The sequence below is a fragment of the Theropithecus gelada genome, chromosome 6 (assembly GCF_003255815.1).
Source record: "Theropithecus gelada isolate Dixy chromosome 6, Tgel_1.0, whole genome shotgun sequence".
Lineage (NCBI taxonomy): Eukaryota > Metazoa > Chordata > Mammalia > Primates > Cercopithecidae > Theropithecus > Theropithecus gelada.
In genome coordinates this window covers 136,113,288-136,119,001 of record NC_037673.1, presented here as the reverse complement: position 1 = coordinate 136,119,001, position 5,714 = coordinate 136,113,288, and the positions used below count along the sequence as shown (strand labels likewise).

Here is a 5,714-nt window from a genome sequence, read left to right as displayed (position 1 = left end):
CCCATTCGGCAGGCCCAGGTACCCTGCGGCTGGGAGAAGGCTCGGGTGACCCCCAGCCCCGCCTCCTGCAGGGCGCGCAAGGCCAGAGGAAAAAATCTTCGCTGAGTTGATGAAGTTGAAGTTTCGTTCAGGGCGTGAAGGAGACAGCCAATCAGAGGGCCGTTATTTACATAGGCTCTCTGATTGGCTCTCACGTTGCCTCTTTAGAATGTTACTTTGAGACCTTCACAGAACGAAAAGTCCCCCGCTGGGGGTGGCGGAAGGCTCAGAACCTCCAGGGTTTCATGTAGGGCTCCCCAGGCCAAACTTTGAGGGAAGATGGGGAGCTTAGATATAGTTTTGTCCAGCTCTCACGATACAAATGACCAACTTGAGTCTGGAGGGACAGAGAGGTGGAGCTTGGCCTGGATCCAGGAGATGAGTTCGGCCTAGCGCTCTGCAGTGGGCCCACCACCCCTGACACCTAGATGTGTGGTCACCTTGGCCGTGGGGAGGAGGGGCGTGGTCCCGGCAGCCCCCCTCATCCAATAGCGAGAGAGGGGCTGATTCAATGGTTTGAGGGAGCAGGAGCAGGGAAACCTGGCGGTGCCAGTCTTGTATGTGACCGGACAGTGTGGGTGGTATCGCCATAATGGTCTTGTTTGTGACCGGGCAGTGTGGGTGGTATCACAATGTTGGAAACCCCGCAAATAATGCAGCCCCAGAGGCAGGCCAGGCTGACCCTGAGGTCATGTCTCACTTGACAGCCTGCGCAGGCACACGTGAACACAGGAGAGCCCAGTGACAGGACGGAGCCTCGGGGCCTCGAGGAGTGGGTTTGCTCTGCAGGGAGTGGCACTGGGCAACCTGAAGCAGCTTCGCACTGCCCCGCATCCGCACTCCCGGGTCCAGCAGGCACTGAGTCACTCTTGGGGATGGGGGCGAAGCCAAGACATTGGCAGCTAGGAGCAGAGAAGTTCTCTCAGAAGGCCTCCACCCTGCCTTCCCCACTGAGTCGGCCCCGCCCACCCATGCTGGGAAAAGGGCCCCCTGGGGTTGCCATTCGAAAATCCTGCCTGGCTTCCTGGCCCACACTTCTCCCCAGGGGACTCAGCATAGATGACTCAGGACTTGGAGTGGGGCTGTTAAGGGGCAAATGTGGTGGTAGGGGGGCCTGAGTGTGTGGCTGAGGCTGGAAAGTCCCTCCACCATCTGCCTGTAGCAAATTGAGGGGCAGGTAGGAGAATTCACTCTAGTGGGGTTCTAACCCTGCCCCAATTCTTTCACAGTGACACAGTCTGGAGATCCAGCTCTGTCACTCAACTCTACATAGCCTTCACCCAGAGCCTGACAGTGTATATGAAGGAGAGGCTGCACCTGTGAGTCCTCGCGTGCCAGCAGCTGGCCTTGTGACATGCCCCTGTGGGACCTTGGGTTGCAGTATCAAGTGCTAGGGCAAACACACATTGTTTGCAGAAGACCCAAGGACCCCACAGCCAGTGCAGGACATCTAAGAGACTCCACCACCTGCCAATCCCCAGAACTTACCCTGCTAATGAATCAAACTTGCTGTGTGACTTGGAGTGCGGCTCGCACATCTCTGGGCCTCAAACTTCTCTGTAAAACCATGCCCTCCTGAATGTACCATTCCCAGTGGTGGCAGCTGCAGAGAAATCATAATAGCAGGGGCAGGGTCCAAGAAGGGCCTGAGAAGCTGGTTCAGCCTGTGGTCTGGGAGCCAAGTGGGGCAGGGACAAGATTGCCAAGTCCCACGGTTCTCACCAATTCTCATAATCTCATCTCTCCTCTTGTTTTCCTGCCTGCCTCATAAATAGCATGAGGCTGGGCTGGGTCTGGGGCAGGAACGGGGAGCTGCATGTGTGCATTTGTGTGTGTGTGTGTGTACACACACATGGGGAGGGTGTGAGAGCCTTCCCCCCACCCCCGCCGCTGCTGCCATCGTGCTCTGAGAAGCTGAGATAATCCCTCGCCATCTGTCTTGTGTTGCTAACCCACTCAGCCGGACAGCTGCCCGGGCCACAGCTCTATAGGCAAGCAGGCAGGGGAATGAGGGGTACGGGGGGAGCTAGCCAACTCTGAGGACCAGGCAGCAGGGACACTCAGTCCTCCCATACCAGAATACCCCTGCTCTAGAAAGGGAAAGTAAAGTCAGAGAGGGGACAGGCAGGACTTCCCCTACTCCTGCTTCTGAACCTGGGAAGGAGTGGAGGAGTGAAGACCACTCCCTGGTGTGGGGGTTGGAGGCCAAGCTTCCTGGAATGCAGGAAGGTGAACAGGATCACTGTCTAGCTTATGTTCTCATGAGCCCACACAGATCACTGTGATGGGAGGGGTACAATAGGACAAGTCAGGCCCTCTGGACCCAGGGAAAGGAAGAAGGGGTCATCTCATCCTTCCCCAGCCTCCAGACAGGCCAGTGTCCCAGGCCTCCCCAGTGGTCAACTTCCCAGAGCCAGGAGGAGAAGGCAGGCTTCTAGGATTTTGGGCGGGTAATGCTTAGTGTACAGGCCCATTGTTCTGATGAGGAAACTGAGGCTCAGAGAGTGAAATGACTTGCCCCAGCTCACCCCATGAGTGGAGGAGCTGGGACTTGGACCAGACATCAGGCTCCAGCAGCCCTAGCTCTGTAGCCAGTTCTACCTGCCTGCTCCCCATCATCAAGTCCCTCACCCTGCCTCACCTTCCCAACCTGTGGCTCTCCGGTCCTGGGGCTCTGATGTTCTGTCAGCTGAAGCCCAGCGACCAGACTCTCAGCAGTATGGTCCCAATGCAGTCCAGGGGATTTCAGCCATGACAAGCAGAGCCTGAGGAAGGATGAAACTGTGCACTCAGTGTGGGCTCCCACCCGCCACCCCCTCCCTGTCAATCATCTTTCACCTCTCCCACACAATTAGCATGCTTCCACACACATACACTCTCAAATACAGATCATACACACTCATGTGATCACACAGGTCCTCACTCACAAAAAGACAGATAAACAGTCACACAGGGCTTGAAAACATACAATCTTACAGATACAAAGGCAAACTCAGACAGCCTCTCACCTCCTCACACCAACACACAGACCCCAACACTCACACCAAACACACATTCCACCCCCACAACCTCCACACACTGTAGGCTCCCAGTTCCTAAATCTCACCAGCTCCCAACCTCCCAGGTACTCCATCTTACCCTACATGAAGCAGTAACCCTCCAGGGCCAGTACATTGGTAGGAGGGGGGACCAGAGAGAGGTCTGCTCTGTCCTTCCTGCCTATGGGTGAGGGCCCTCCAGTAAGGTGCTGGTGAGCCCCCGTACCCTCCCCATCCCCCAAGACTTTGGAGAACTTCCACCTGGCCACAGATCCAAGAGAACAGTCCTCACCTCTCGCCCACAGGGGCTCACAGCTCTCCTAGGCCCAGGAGGAGGACAGGGACTGGGGGAGGCAACTGCCTCTCTTCTGAGGGTCTCAGCTTGCTGGGAAATGGCACATACCCAAATAATCTGACAGTGTTCTGAGCCCCCACAGGACCACAGACTCCAAGTCCTGTTCATGATTCAACCACTACATACCCTTCTTTCTAAACTGCTGCTTCTCTGCCTTTTCCCCACTCCAACCAGCCCTTAAGGGACCCTGGAAGCAAAGGTGAACTGACACCCTCCCACTCCAGGCTGGAATTTTGCTCTCAGATCACTGTGTTCTCTTGAGCCACAGGGAGCTCCTCCCTGAGCCCGGCTCTTCTGCAGCTAAGGAAAGCCCAGGCTCCAGATACACTCACACACTCATTCACACACAATGTGGCACACTCACACCTGCCCTCACACAGATGCTCACCTGCATACATCCTCACACACCCTCACAGCCACACTCACACACACACTCACACTGTCACACCCTCCTGCTCTCACACGCTCACTGTCACATGCTCAGCCACACCTCACCCTATCACACTCATGGCCCTACCTGAGCAGGCCGAAGCTCAGGGGCCCTGAGGTCCATAGATCACTGGCAGAGGCTCAGAGGCTGGTGTTGACAGCCCGGTTGTGCAGGGAGAGGGGAAGGGCTGCCACTGAGGCCTGGAGGGTCTTGAATAATTCAGAGTGGTGGTGGCAGTGGTGACCGCAGCCTGTCAGCTGCAAGGAAAGGCTGGTGGCTAGATTGTTCCGGGAAGCTTGCTCCCAGTGGTTTGAGGAGAGTCAGCCCAGTTTGAGGGCTCACCAAACACACAGAGCACTTTTTCCACATGCTTTCAATGAACATCCTCACATGGGCCTGCACAGCAGGCATCATGGCCCCGTTTTCCAGGTGAAGAAACTGAGGCTTTCATGAGGGAGAACTCACAGCTATAAAGCAGGGGCCTCCAGACTCCCACCCACACTCCTCTCCCCCATACCCACATATACCCTAGAGAGAGCTTCCTCTGGTCATCATGCCCAGATTACAATGAGAGATGCCAGCCATCTGAGGACACTCTGGAATGTGATGCTGTGGCCTGAATCCACGAAGCACCTGGCTCAGGGCCTGCACATAGTAGGCGCTCAGTTGCTGCCTGCCAAATGAGGGCATTGTGCAGAGGCAGCACGGAGTAGCCCGGGGCCATACTCTGCCTCTTACCCAAGTTGCTAAACCTCTCTGAGCCTCAGTTTCCTCATCTATAAGATGGGCACTAAGTGTATTGGCCTCATGGGATGTTGGTGAGGACTAACCGGGAAAACACACCTAAGCCAGTTAACCTGGGTCTGGTCTGAAAGAAGGGCTCCACATTGCACCTAAATTGTGATACGGATATCCTTGCCACAAAGAGAGACAGCCACAAAGTGGTGGTCTGCACATACACGTACTCTCTGCCTGGGGCATACTCTTTACTGTCCTTTGCTGTTGTCTCCTTTTCAAGGATGAGTGCTTCTGCCACTTTCTCCAGGATGACAGCCATGAACTCCTGTCATATCCAACACCCCCTTGCTGCTCCCCACCGCCTTCCTTGGCACCCAGGTGGCTGATCTCCTATGGGTCTTGCTGGCTTCTCTACCATGTATGCTGAGGGTGAGCCCAGTCTGTCCCAGCTCAGGGTCTGCACATAGCAGGTGCTCGCACGTTGCCTGCTAAACTGACAGCCCATGTCAGCACAAAGCAACCAGCATTTTGGGTGCATCCACAGTTAAACCACTGAAGTCATGGGTCTGTTCTCTGCAAAAAACAAAAATACCCCACTAGTCATGTCTGATGAGAACCATAGCAAAAGATCAGAATGTGGTGGCTTCACCCAGAAGCAAAGCATCAGGCTCCAAGCCATGTCCCTGACCTGAAGGGGCACCTGCCCAGACCCAGGGGTGCCAACTCCTAGAGGCAGCTGGCATGTGACTACTGTGCCCAGTAGAGAAAGGCAGAGACACTCAGTCCCCAGAGCCCAGAGCCCCGAGAAAATTATGGAACATCCTCCATATTTGATTCAAAATAAATACCACAGTAAACCATAGACCCAAAACTTACACGTCGGCTGAAATTAAAATAGCTTCTTGCTACGTTTTCTGGTTTCAATATTCTGGATAAGCTCATGGAAGCTGAATCAGGCAATTTGTCTGTCTCTTGCTTTGTTTCTGTCGTTGCCCCTGCTTTGCAGGGATCTCAGCACACGCTTGGTCTCCCCTCTGAAGCAGACCCCAGCTGGGTCTGGGGGGGGGTCTCCTGGTCCTGCACTCCCAGGGCTGATCCCCCCAGGAAGTATTCA

The 5,714-nt window shown here is 55.3% G+C and overlaps 1 long non-coding RNA gene across 1 annotated transcript; it reads left to right on the top strand.

Annotated features, from left to right (window-relative positions):
- Nucleotides 1-258: 258 nt before the first annotated feature.
- LOC112626629 lies at nt 259-5,161 on the top strand. Its single transcript, XR_003119926.1, has 3 exons — nt 259-286; nt 1,269-1,358; nt 4,881-5,161. It is a non-coding gene; the product is annotated as an uncharacterized LOC112626629 (long non-coding RNA).
- The last annotated feature ends 553 nt before the right edge of the window (nt 5,162-5,714 follow it).